We start from the raw sequence: 14,450 nt of genomic DNA, 5'->3' as shown, positions 1-14,450 counted from the left end.
TTGATATTTATAATTTTGTCAAAAGTTATGGATATATAGCTGTTTAACTACCTGGTGGCAAAGTTGAACAGTAGATGAAAAGAAATTCAGGAGTATAAACTGAGTATCCTTATTATGATAGAAGGTAGTGCTGAGTCTGAAGTGATACTGTGAGTCCAAGAGTACTAACCCTGTCTTTAATAAGTTTGACTTCAGGCAAATTGCTTAATGTCAGTTGGCCTAAGTTTTTTTTCTTTTGCATCATTACACAAACATTTTTAAAATTAAGACACATTTTTGTAAGGTATGCTGAGATATGTGAATTAGTGATATTACATAGTCTCATTGAATATAGCATAAGAAACTGAGTAGTTCAAGTCATAAGAATCACTTGGTGGAGGTCTAGACTGTAGATTTAAGTTTTCATTCAGATTCCAGCATTGTTGAAGGCATTGTTGAAGCATTTCATTCAGATTCCACCACGTTTTGGCTTTCCAAAATTCACTTCCCATTATCATTGAACGTGTAGTAGGGAAGGCCTATGACAGATACAGTGATAGGGATAGTAGCAGTTAACATTTGCTGAACATTTATTTTGCCATATATTGATCATTCCTTCAACAAATACTTACTGATCACCTTCTATGTGTCAGGTGGTATTCTGTGTGCTGGGGATACAATAATGAAAAAATTCTTGCCCTCTTGGAGCTTACGTTTTAGAAAAAGTAACTGGTAGTAAACAAAATAAGTTTCACTCCTAACATACTGTAAATTTTAGGGATTACTTTTGTTAGTTGTCTTTCTTTTTCTACTAGCATGTAAGATCCATGAGGGAAGGTAGATTAGCCTGGAGAGCTAGATTGACACCATTATTATTTTTTAATTTTTATTTATTTATTTATTTTTAAAAAGATTTTACTTATTTGACAGAGAGAGCACAAGCAGAGGGAGAGAGAGGGAGAAGCAGTTTCCCTGCTGGGCAAGGAGCCTGATGTGGGACTCGATCCCAGGACCCTGGGATCATGACCTGGGTCAAAGGCAGCCGCTTAACCGACTGAGCCATCCAGGCGTCCCATCCATTATTATTTTTTTAAACGGACCTTATGTATATAGAATTAGATTGATCATAATCTTTGCTTCTGACAAACTGCATCATTGGTCATTTTATTTTTAGTTTTTTTATGTACTAATAATGTAAGGAATACCTATGAACCTATCACCAATGCCAAGAACTAGAACATTGACACCAATTTTGATCTATTAGGTAGGTTCTATTTGTGTCTTATTTTGAAGGACTTTTTCTCTCATTATTATTAAAAAAAAATTTAATTCCAGTATAGTTAACACAGAGTGTTATATTAGCTTCAGGTGTACCATGTAGTGATTCAACAATTCTATATGTTACTTGGTGCTCATCATGATTAAGTGTATTCTTAACCCCCCTCCCCCCCACCTATCTCCTCTCTGTTTACTGTCAATTTGTTAAGAGTCTGCTTCTTGGGGTGCCTGGGTGGCTCAGTCATTAAGTGTCTGCCTTCAGCTCAGGTCATGATCCTAGGGTCCTGGGATGGAGCCCCACATCGGGCTCCCTGCTCGGTGGCAAGCCTGCTTCTCCCTCTCCTCCTCCCCCTGCTTGTGTCCCCTCTCTCGCTGTGTCTCTCTCTGTCAAATAAATACATTAAAAAAAAAAAAATCTTTAAAAAAAAAAAGAGTCTGCTTCTTGGTTTCTCTCTCTCTCTTTTTTAGATTTATTTATTTATTAGAGAGAGAGAGAGAGGGTGCATGAGTGAGCAGCAGGAGGGGCAGAGTGAGAAGGAGAGAGAGAGTACTTAAGCAGACTCCCTGCAGAGCACGGAGCCCAATGCAGGGCTGGATCCCAGGACCCCAAGATCATGACCTGAGCCAAAATCAAGCATTGGCCACTCGACTGACTGAGCCACTCAGGTGCCCCTGATTTGTCTCTTTTTGTTTTGTTTCTTAAATTCCACATATGAGTGAAATCATATGGTATTTGTCTTTCTCTGAGTTATTTTACTTAGCATTATACCCTCTAGATCCACCCATGTTGTTACAAATGGCAAGATGTCATTCTTTTTTATGGCTGAGTAATATTCCTATCTATCTATCTATCTATCTATCCTATATATATATATATATACCACATCTTTTTTATCCATTCATCTGTTGATGGACACTTGGGCTGCTTCCATAATTTGGCTATTGTAAATAATGCTGCAGTAAACATAGGGGTGCATATATCTCTTTGAGTTAATATTTTCATATTCTTTGGGTAAATAGTAGTGGAATTACTGGATCATATCGTAATCATTTTTTAACTTTTTGAGGAACCTCCATACTGTTTTCTACAGTGGCTGCATCAGTTTGCATTGGTTCATGAGAGTTCCTTTTTTTCCACATCCTCGCCAACACTTGTTTCTTGTGTTTTTGATTTTAGCCATTCTGACAGGTATTGTATTTCCTCTTAATGAGTGATGTTGAGCATCATTTCATGTGTCTGTTAGCCACCTGTATGTTGAAGTGACTTTTTTTAAAGCAGGCAGTGGGGACAATATGGAGTCCAGAGAGGAGGTGGGCAGGGAATGAAGTGAGGTGACCAGGTCAAGATGAAGGATGATGAGGCATAATCTGAGCAGTGACAGTGGAATGAAGAACTGCATGGAGTTAGATTTAAGAGAAAATGCATTATTGCACTGCCATTGTGGCACAGAGTTATTATTTGCTAACTCTTCACACGTGTTTAGATAAGGTGCATGATGATGAAATCACCCTTGGTTTTATTTGCTTTCATACTTTCAACATCTAGTGCTACAAAGCCAGAGAGTCTCAGAATTTTATATGAGATTTAAATTTTTATTATAAAATATTTAGGACATAAAAAGATATGCAAAAGTAAAAAAAATTAATGCATTAGACTCCCATATTCATACTTCCTAGGGTAAGAAATTAAATATATTGGCCCCTGTATTCTGCTCCTTGATTTCATTTCTCTCTTCTCAACCTCAGTAGTAACTTCACTATTTAAATTGGCTGTGTATCATTCTTTTAAAACAAACAAACAAACCCCAAACTATATATGTTTGTATCTCTAAGAAATTTATAGTATCACTTTGTATGGTCTTAAACTTTATATGTATGGTATTCTGCTGTATATATTTTTTTGCAGCTCTATTTAGCTGAGTTATTTATGAGATTCATTCATGTTGATGCAGGTAGCATTAGTTCACTCCTTTTCACTGCTGTTCATTGTGTGGCTATATCATGATTCATTTATCTCTTTTCCTGTTAATGGACATTTCAATGTTTTCTATGTTTTGGTACTATAAACAGTGTTGCTATGTAAATTTTTGTACATGTTTCTTTTTGTACACATGTAAGAGGTTTTTTTTTTTTAAGATTTTATTTATTTATTTGAGAGAGAGAGAGAGAGCGAGAGAGCATGAGCGTGAGCAGGAGGAGGGGCAGGGGGGAGAGGGAGAAGGACAAGCAGACTCCCCGCTGAGCAGGGAGCCTGACGCTGGGGTCCATCCCAGGACTCCAGGATCATGACCTGAGCCGAAGTCAGATGCTTAACTGACTGAGCCACCTAGGCGCCCCTGTACATGTATGAGAGTTTTTAGAATATATTTGTAGGAGTGGAATTGCTAGATGGTAGGATATGCACACTTTATACTTTACTAGATATTACTAAATTGTTCTCCAAATAGATTGTACCAATTTACACTTTCATCAGTGTGCATTGCAGAGAGTGTTCTTGAACTTGACAGATGGGAAGTGAGCCTATATTTTGTAGACTAGTGCTAGTATAGACAGGGACAAGGCAGTACGTGATGTAGGAGAACTACCTCCCAGAGTACACACTTTTCCTCTCTCTGTTTCTATCTAGGTTTTGACCCATTGGTGTGTATGTGTTGTTGGTACTGGGGACTGGGAACTTTAATTGTAAAAAGTCCTTACTTGGTGAGCCTTACTTGTTCTTTGAGAACCTTCAACTTGGTGGCTAGTTGATTTAATGCTTATACCATCTCTAAAGGTATTATAACCCCTCATTTTAATTTGTTTTTTTATTGGTGAATTTGCCCAATTCGAATCATTTGTTTTTTTTTTATTTCTGCAGTTAAAAAATGGAAATATATTAGGATTCTTATCTCCAGTGTTATTGTCATATACTGTCTGAAACAGTGGATTGCAGTTTTATATGTAACCTCAAAATTTTTTTTGCTTAGCTGGCATTTTAAAGATAGGATTTTTTTTTTTTTTTTAAGTGCTGTACCCCCAGCGTAGGGCTTGAACTCACAACCCTGAGATCAGGAGTCACATGCTCTACCGACTGAGCCAGCCAGGTGCCCCTAGATAGGAATGTTTTAATATAATAAAACTATAATAGGTAATTAGATTTCTTTGATAAATTTTAGTTTAAAACAGTACAGCTAAGAGTCCTGGAAGAGATCTAGGATTCAGCCTTGTCAACTCTGCTAGGTTAGTTAAGACTCCATTCCTTTGCTTTCAAGCTCCCCAAATTTTGTTATTGTCTTCCCTTTTCATTATATTTGTGGGGTTCTTTCTTTATTTTGAATCTCATTACATTCTAGTAGGATTTTGAGAGAGTACAAAACTAAATATGAATTCAGCAGGCCTTCTTTTAATGGTAATAGTATTATTATTTATGGAGCCCTTACTGTGTGTTAGGTAGTGCTCTAAATATATTACCTATGTAATTGTATTTAATTCTCTTGATAGCTTTAGGAGTAAAGAGGCAAAGGTGGAATCAGAACTGACATTTTCTGGTGGCCAACACTGTGTTCTTCCTACCATGCCACATAGCCTCTAGCCTTTTTATTATAATTTGAAAAAGATTTATAATACAGTATGTATGTGTTTATTTTTTGTACTTTTTTTTTTGTAACAGTGTTAATTATATGCTATTTAAGATTTTGGAGAAATCACCCAACACAATTGTCATTCTTTTAAAATCTTTTCATTTTAGCTTTTCTTTACAAAAGCTGACCTCTTGGCAGATCATCAAATGAGATATTCTTTATATGAAGAAATTAGTGTTCTTTTAATGAGCATAATGAAGTATTTCCAGGATTCTTGGATCTAAAAGACTCAGAACTCTTATCATTTAAATAAACTAAAATAGTTCTTATCTTCTCTGTTAGTAATTGCTTTTTGTTACAGGACATCTGCCATGATTAGGGTCCTTTCAAAGGAAAAATTTCCTAGGGATATTTTATATCTATTAGATATTTTATATCTATTTCATATCTATCTACACACACACGTGTGTGTGTGTGTGTGTGTGTATAATTTATGGATATGTTTATGTATAACAAGAGTGTTTCTGGGTCCAAAAATTTTGGTTTGTGAATTTAGTATTTAATGCTTTAGGTTCCTCAGGTTCCTTAAAAGTCTCTCTTTTTAAAAAATTGCCTACTTATTTTCTATAAGTAAACTTCATTCCTAACTTCATTTATTTATTTAAGATTTATTTATTTATTTGAGGGGGGAGGGGCAGAGGAGAGAGATTCTTAAGCAGACTCCACGTGGAGCCCATTGTGGGGCTCGATCTCACCACCTGAGATCACGACCTTAGCTGAAACCAGGAGTCGGATGCTTAACTGACTGAGCTACCCAGGCGGCCCCCTTCCTAACTTTATTGATCATAATGATAGTAATTACCTATGAGCAATATAGATTGGAAGGCATATTTCAATTTGAAATGTGGTCAAATAGAAATTACCCTAGTGCAAGTGATAATTTATGTAGTCCCACAATGGTGAAAATGTTTTAGTAGTAATGAAAGCTAACATGCACCAGATGTAACAATGTTGAAATGGCTGGGCTGTCCATTGATACTCTGCTACAATTATTGAACAAATAGCTGAAGTATCTATTATGTTTAAGACACTATCCCAGGCCTAAAAGATACATGAAAAAGTGCTCAACATTGCTCGGCATCAGGGAAATCCAAATCAAAACCTCAATGAGATACCACCTCACACCAGTCAAAATGGCTAAAATAAACAAGTCAGGAAACGACAGATGTTGGAGGGGATGCGGAGAAAGGGGAACCCTCCTACACTGTTGGTGGGAATGCAAGCTGGTGCAGCCACTCTGGAAAACAGTATGGAGGTTCCTCAAAAAGTTGAAAATAGAGCTAGCCTATGACCCAGCAATTGCACTACTGGGTATTTACCCCAAAGATACAAATGTAGGGATCCGAAGGGGTACGTGCACCCCGACGTTTATAACAGCAATGTCCACAATAGCCAAACTATGGAAAGAGCCAAGATGTCCATCAACAGATGAAAGGATAAAGAAGATGTGGTATATATATATACAATGGAATATTATGCAGCCATCAAAAGGAATGAGATCTTGCCATTTGCAACGACGTGGATGGAACTGGAGGGTGTTATGCTGAGTGAAATAAGTCAGTCAGAGAAAGACATGTATCATATGATCTCACTGATATGAGGAATTCTTAATCTCAGGAAACAAACTGAGGGTTGCTGGAGTGGTGGGGGGTGGGAGGGATGGGGTGGCTGAGTGATAGACATTGGGGAGGGTATGTGCTATGGTGAGCACTGTGAATTGTGCAAGACCGGTAAATCACAGATCAGTACCTCTGAAACAAATAATGCAATATATGTTAAGGAAAAAAAAAAGATAGCAGGAGGGGAAGAATGAAGGGGGGGGCAATTGGAGGGGCAGACGAACCATGAGAGACTATGGACTCTGAGAAACAAACTGAGGGTTCTAGAGGGGAGGGGAGTAGGGGGATGGGGGTATCAAAGAGGGCACGTTCTGTATGGAGCACTGGGTGTTATGCACAAACAATGAATCATGGAATACTACATCAAAAACTAATGATGTAATGTATGGTGATTAACATAACAATAAAAATGTAAAGGAAAAAAAAAAGACACTATCCCAGGCCTATAGTGCATAAAATTGAATGAAAAATTGAGAAAAGTTGAATTAGAATATCTAAAAGGAAGAATATTCAACAAAGGACTGTGTTTAAGAAAAAGAACATGATTTCATTCTTTTTTATGGCTAATATTCTGTTCTCTCTCTCTCCTTATATATATGTATATATATATAATGAGAGAGAGAATACAGACACACACACACACACACACACACACCCCACATCTTCTTTATCCATTCATCAGTTGATGGACATTTGGGCTCTTTCCATAATTTGGCTATTGTTGATAGTGCTGCTATAAACATTAGGGTGCATGTACCCCTTGAATCAGTTTTTTTTGTATATTTTGTGTAAATACTTAGTAGTGGAATTGCTGGATTGTAGGGTAGTTCTATTTTTAACTTTTTGAAGAACTTCCTTACTGTTTTCCAGAGTGGCTGTACCAGTTTGCATTCCCACCAAAAGTACAAGACAGTTCCCCTTTCTCTGCATCTTCACCAACATCTGTTGTTCCTGTGTTGTTTTTAGCCATTCTGACTGGTGTGAGGTGGTATCTCATTGTAGTTTTGATTTGTATCTCCCTTATGATGAGTGATGTTGAGCATCTTTTCATGTGTCTGTTAGCCATGTGTATGTCTTCTTTGGAAAAATGTCTATTCATGTCTTCTGCCCATTTCTTAACTGGATTATTTGTTTTTTGGGTGTTGAGTTTGATAAGTTCTCTATATATTTTGGATACTAACCCTTTATCAGATATGTCATTTGCAGATATCTTCTCCCATTCCATAAGTTGCCTTTTAGTTTTGTTGATTGTTTCTTTTGCTATACAGAAGCTTTTTATCTTGATGAAGTCCCAGTAGTTTATTTTTGCTTTTGTTTCCCTGGCCTCAGGAGGCATATCTAGTAAGAAGTTGCTATGACTGATGTCCAAGGGGTTACTGTCTGTGTTCTCCTCTATGATTTTGATGGTTTGCTGTCTCAGATTTAGGTCTTTCATCCATTTTGAATTTACTTTTGTGTATCGTGCAAGAAAGTGGTCCAGTTTCATTCTTTGGCATGTTGCAATGATGTCAATGGGGGTAGGAGTACTATGCTACATGAAATCAGTCAGAGCAAGACAAATACCATATGATTTCACTCATATGTGGAATTTAAGAAACAAAACAAATGAACATGGGGCAAGGAAAAAAGAGAGGCAAACCAAGAAACAGACTCTTTTTTTTAAGATTTTATTTATTTATTTGTCAGAGAGAGAGAGAGAGCACAAGCAGGGGGAGGGGCAGGAGAAGCAGGCGTCCCACTGAGCAAGGAGCCCGATGTGGGACTCAATCTCAGGATCATGACCTGAGCTGAAGGCAGATGCTTAACCGACTGAGCCACCCAGGTGTCCCCTAAGAAACAGACTCTTAACTATGGAGAACAAACAGGATTACTGGAGAGCAGGTGGGTGGGGGGATGGATTAATTAATTGGGTGATGGGTATTAAGTAGGGCACTAGTCGTAATGAGCTCTGGGGTTGTATGTAAGTGGTAAATCACTTAAATTCTGCACCTGAAACTAATATTATACTGTATGTTAACTAATAGGAATTTACATAAAAATTTAGAGGAAAAAGGGGACATGAGCTCAAAAGGGGAAAACATACACACAAAAACTATGAGATAAAAGGAATATGAAAAGTGAATTTTAGAAGACAAAGTAAAAAAAAGTCACTAATAAGACTGAAACTGTCTTCTGTCATCTCAAGAGAAACAAAAAGCCCGATTTACATAAATTGGTATGCATCATTTGTACAAGCTGTGTATGCCTGGAAGGTTGCCAGCATCTCCTTTGGTGAGACAAAGTTCAGGGGAGTTCTAATTTACAAGAAACCAGTTGATGTTGTTTTCTGTTCTTTATCTAGTTGTTTACTGCCTTTGATTTTTCTTAATGCTCTTCTTGATTACAGATGGCTAGAGTAATGAGGGAGTTTTAAAAAATGGTTAATGTATCATATATTAATAGGAGATAAGAATCTGTTGTGCAAATGTATAAATGATTATACTTTTGATCTTCATATATAATGATTCATCTTTCTAATGTTCATCATTCATTTTCTATATTTATAAAACCACTGTTAGTATAGATATGACCAGAGGTAAAAGTATACAATAATACTAAATAACTGCTACCATTTTTTCAATATTTACTATGTGTGAGGTACTCTGCTAAGTACTTTAATATAAGTGTATTTAATTTTCTTTCTTTTTTTTAAGGCATCTTTTTTTTTTTTAAGATTTTATTTATTTATTTGAGAGAGAGAGCACGAGAGAGAGCATGAGAGGGAAGAGGGCCAGGGGGAGAAGCAGACTCCCTGCTGAGCAGGGAGCCCGATGCGGGACTCGATCCCGGGACTCCAGGATCATGACCTGAGCCGAAGGCAGTTGCTTAACCAACTGAGCCACCCAGGCACCCTAGTGTATTTAATTTTCACAAGAACCCTATGAGGTCGGCATACTAGTACTCCTCATTTACAGATGATGGAAGTGAGGCACCGAGAAGTTCAATAATTTAAGTTCCTATAGCTTCGAAGCCTGGGATTTAAATCCCAGTAGCCCTGACAATAGTGCTATTCAGCATAGATGACCAGGCTGATTTAATCTAAAGTTGGTTTATTTGAATTACTGTGGACATAATATCCAGAGACTATCTTCTTGCTTTTAATATGCATTTCATCTCTAGACATACAGTTCTCATGGAATTTTCAAAAACAGTTATTTATGAGTGCTTGTTAACCTACTGAATCATAAAGTTGGTGGTATTTTGAATGCATGTTTTAGCATTGTTAGTGTGTGATTAGGGGAGGGAGTTCTTATGAGGGAAAGGTCATGGGCTGGAATCCTGTGGGTGTCCGTTAGCTTGCTCAATCTGTGTGGTCAAAGTCTGTCCTTTTAACCCTAGCCGCCCATCTGACAAAAGTAGGCATTTGGGCAGCATGGGTGTCAGATGTGAGGATGTGGATAGATTAGTGCACCTCCATCACTAGGATGATGGCCACAAATCCAAGCTCTGTCACTGAAAGCCTCAGTGGAAAAAAAAAATTGTATACACTAGTCAGTCCTCCCTTATCTGCGGTTTTGCTTTCTGAGGTTTCACTTACCTTGTCAGGATTTCATTGTTTTCAGACATGACCTCACTGTAGGTAAAAGTTAATAGTCTTGCCTCTGAGATTAGTCTTATGATAGACATAGAGATGTATTGGCATTTAGGTGTTTCAGCCTTAATTGTTGAAAGAATATGAACTGCAGCTTGGGCTTTCACATGGATTTTGATCTGTGACTCAGACCCTGGCTTGGGGTCTTTTTTTTTTTTTTATTTTTTTAAGGATTTTATTTATTTATTTAAGAGAGAGAGAGAGCCAGAGAGCATAAGTTGGGGGAATGGCAGAGGCAGAGGGAGAAGCAGGCTCCCTGCTGAGCAGGGAGCCTGATGTGGGGCTCCATCCCAGGACCCTGGGATCGTGACCTGAGCTGAGGGCAGACGCTTCACCAACTGAGCCCCTGGCTTGGGATCTTTGTTAGACACTGGCTTAATGATGCCATCTGCTTTAGAACAATCGGTAAATTGAGTATAGTAAATGAAATGTTTTGTGAAATTAATGGAGATGTACTGATAGTGACAAAAAAAGTCACACTTGAGTATTGAGTATTATAGAGCTTCTTTGGCAATTTTACATACTAATTGCTAAAAATATATCAGCACATTTTACGTGATTATACTTACCAGGTACAGATGAATCCCCTCCCTGATAGAATTATTATGTGAAATCTATTTAGATTTTTTTCATCTTTATGTCTCTTAAAAAATTCATTTTTAAAGATAATGTGACCTTGGAGTAGCGAGTGAAGCAAATGGTGAAAATGTTATTTCCTGATACTACTCAGCCTAGTTTTTCTCATTGAAAAGTACTATCTTTAAAAGAAAATACGTATTTACAATGCTTATTGAAGCCACTTTATTGGATAATGCAGCAATCTTTGGGTCAAAAACAGCAATGCAAAATTGGATTTAGTTTTATCACTCTCAGGAATTTTTATTAGATCCCTGTACAGAATTATCAGCTATAAATAGAGATCCACTAATTTGATGAAGAGGCTCTAGGTCTACAGATAATTGAACAAATATATCATGGTTTAAAAAAACTCTTGCACAAGATGACAGTAATAGTGAATAGGGCAGAAGAAAGAAAAGAAGTGGGAAAGAAAAGGAAAAGAAAATATAAAGGAACAATGACGGATTTGTGTGTAACAAAATGCGGTTCCAATACCGACCTACTTAACACGCTTTCTCACTGGGAGGCCATTGTTCTTTCTCAAACTCTTTTTGCTTGGCTGCTTTCCCTTCCCATTTAGAAGGAGGACAGTCCCCCTCCCTCCTCCTCTGGTCCTTTGACCAGAGACTAATGTTGCTGAGGTTGTTGGGGGATGTAATGGAATTTTGCATCTGCAAATGTGGTCAGCCTCTGCAAGGGCTAGCTTCCAGCAGAAATCTTGTTATCCTCTGAGATATATTTTTACTGGCTGATTAAAAAAAAAATCTTAATCTTTAAAGAGATTTCTTTAGATAGATAAGTAATATTCCTTTTTGTTCTTCTCTCTTTCCCCCTTCTAGGGGTATGCATGCCTTGATGTATAAAATGCCTACTGGGAAAGTGTTTTGGTATAAGGTGTGTGCTCATGTGTGCATATGCATGTATTTTAAATTCCAAGGGTAGGACTGGCAAAATTGGGAAAAGTGTGCTCATACTCTAATATCCAGAAAGACTTCTTTAAAGAAGACACTTGGAGAGGTAGGACAGAAAGTATCAAAGTATATGGCCAAATCACAGTGCCTGACAAAGGGATAGTTATTAGACTTTTCTCACACAGGCCTCTGCGCTCCATCCAGTTGACTGATGACTTAATGTCATTAGTGTAGGTTAATGTATGTAGAAACCATGTGGGTTAGTGGGTTAGTGTTTCTTGATGCTATGTAAGTTCGGTGCTTAACCATCTTTAGAAATGGCAACTGTTAAGTACTTTTAGCTATGATTAGCAGATTTAAGCTACTTTAGCTACACATGTATGTATTCCATGCCTTGCTTGATCATATTTGCCAAATCCTAAATCACGACACATGATGTAGTTAGGGAGATATTTGTGGGAATAGTGCAACAAAGTATTTAGAATTGGGACTATCCCATAGAATTTGTATATTCACCATGCATTCAGCAAGTACTCATTGAATGCTTGCTATATACCAGGCATTTTTATGGATGCTGGGGATGCAGTAGTGACAAAATAAGTGAAATCCCTTATGTTCTAGAGGGGCAAGATAGACAATATATAGCTAAATAAGTGAAAAAAGAGTAGGTTAAATAGTGACGGGTACTAGGGAGAAAACAAAGTATAGAAAGGGGTTAGCAAGTGTTGCTGGGGTGGGCAAAGGGATTGCAGTTTATGATAAGGAGTGGGACACAGGGTCATGGGCCACTTATGTGTTCTGCCCAACCACAGCTCTTGTCTCCTGTATTCTTCCCTTAGATTTCATAACCTGCTCTGACCTCAAGGAAGGAGAACCTTTGAACATAGATAGGTAGAACCACTAAAAACTAAACCAAAGCACAACACTCCGAACACCTTTTATTTATAATAGATTACCAAAATACCCAGATACCCTGAGAGAGATGCACAGTTTAAATAACACAAAAAACCCTGCTCTCAGTTGAAACATTTGTGTCTGCATCTGTGTACCTCCAATAGGATTGTCATTCTTAGCTTAGTTTAGGAGACCAGTTGTTAGAAGGAAGTGGTAATTCTGGGGCAGGGAAGTCACACAGTGAGAACATAATACATGTTGTCATTTACTGGCCCAAGGAAGAGCAAGTGGTGGAAGACTCTGGTCTCCTCAGCATTCCAGAACATGCTCTGCACTGGCTGCGTACCTCTGCATATGTTGTTTCCCCTACCAGATAGGTGGGTTTCTTTGACTTGGAATGCCCTCCCTCCTTGTTTTGTTGATCAAAACCCCACCCATCTCCTGGAAGGTAGGGACCCAGCCCTTTATCTCTGTATCCTAACAGCGCCTGTGGTATCTGGCACCAGTAAGTGGCCCATAAATGGGTGATCTATGAACAGGTGAATGGAATGAAATTGGGGAACGAAATCTGGCAGTTGCCTACCTCACTTTTCAGTCCACAACTAGCTGGTAGAAGTGGCTTTTCCAGGCTATGCCCCATCTCTGATTTGTCTTGGACCCTCCTTCCTATCACATTCCTCTAATTAAAACAAAGCAAAACTGAGGTTGAGGAGGTTGCCAGACAACTCGCTCGACTACCAGAGAGGGAGGCTCTTCTGCTTTTGTATCTCTAAGTACATCAGATAGAGTTTACTGCTTTTCCATCCACCTTTAAAAAAAAATGGCTGATTTTCCCTTATTGGGGGCCTTCTGTTCCCTTCTTGCCTCACTAACTCTGTTCACATCCTGCAGGTAGACAGGCTGGCACAGGGTTTCATTTGTAGCCTGTCAGCTGGCAGAGATATGGTTGAGCATTAAGAGGGGCTTGGGAGGTTGGGTTAGTAAGGGAACACAGCTTTGGTTTATCAAGGGGTGGGAGGTGCGAGATGAATCCACAGATACTTTCTAGTTCATTAAAGAGGGCAAAAAACCTCAAGCTTTGGTCCCATTGGCATACCTTTCCTGGCCTGTTCCTCAACACATTGGTTGTCCTTCACACATGCTGCACCAGCTGCTTCCCAGCGCTGGGAAACTCAAGTGGATTGGCCTGTCACATAAGCAGGACTGAAATCCTTAGGGCAGTGGAGAAAACCAAAGAATTTCAAAAGCCTGGCATGATGAATCTTGGCTCTATGAACTGACCTTGCTCTCTGTTTAGGCATTTCTTTGAGTACAGTGGTTTTAATTTAAAAACAAAATGCTGGGTTTTCTTTTGTCATCATCATCATCATTCTCCTCATTATTCTTTTGGTCATTGTCATAGCTGCTATTTATTGAATGTCAACTCTGAGCCAGCTGTGGTCTTTATGCTTTACATGGATTAACTCATTTAATCTTCCAATAACCTTCCCAAGAAAAGATTGACCCTGAGCTTTAAACAGTAATCTAGTACTAGATCAGAAAGAAAAAGCATATAAATTTTCCTTTGGAGGCATTAGTTTGACGTAGGGTAAAGCCATGAAGGGAAACCATTTATAAGCTATTTCCTGGGAATGAGAGTACTTAATATTATTCCCACCCTACTGTAAAAGTTTAATATTTAGTTTTCTAAATGGATTAGAGAGGTTTGGGTTCACATGGAAGAGAAACAAGTCAATCATCATTACACTTTGTTGCTCTGAAAATAAATTTTCATTTATTGCTGAAATTTTTTGGTCTCAAGGTTATTTAAGATTGATAGGTCATATTCTATCCTCAGTCTATAGTTGCACATTCTGCAGTGGGGAAAATTAAGACCTAAAAATTGTACTCAAAGCTTTTT

At 38.1% G+C, this 14,450-nt stretch overlaps 1 protein-coding gene and 1 non-coding gene across 2 annotated transcripts in view; one reads left to right on the top strand and one right to left on the bottom strand.

Annotated features, from left to right (window-relative positions):
* The window catches only part of PPM1L (protein phosphatase, Mg2+/Mn2+ dependent 1L), a 298,549-nt gene that overhangs the window by 60,433 nt on the left and 223,666 nt on the right, over positions 1-14,450 (top strand). The gene's annotated exons all lie outside the window — the stretch shown is intronic.
* Positions 4,270-4,342, bottom strand: TRNAR-CCU (transfer RNA arginine (anticodon CCU)). The gene has a single exon. It is a non-coding gene; the product is annotated as a tRNA-Arg (tRNA).

Source organism: Eumetopias jubatus, unplaced genomic scaffold (genome assembly GCF_037043125.1).
Source record: "Eumetopias jubatus isolate StellerSeaLion01/CBP00866 unplaced genomic scaffold, mEumJub1_p1.0 scaffold_1, whole genome shotgun sequence".
NCBI lineage: Eukaryota > Metazoa > Chordata > Mammalia > Carnivora > Otariidae > Eumetopias > Eumetopias jubatus.
The sequence above is the reverse complement of the archived record's forward strand: the minus strand, read 5'-3'. Positions and strand labels throughout refer to the sequence as shown.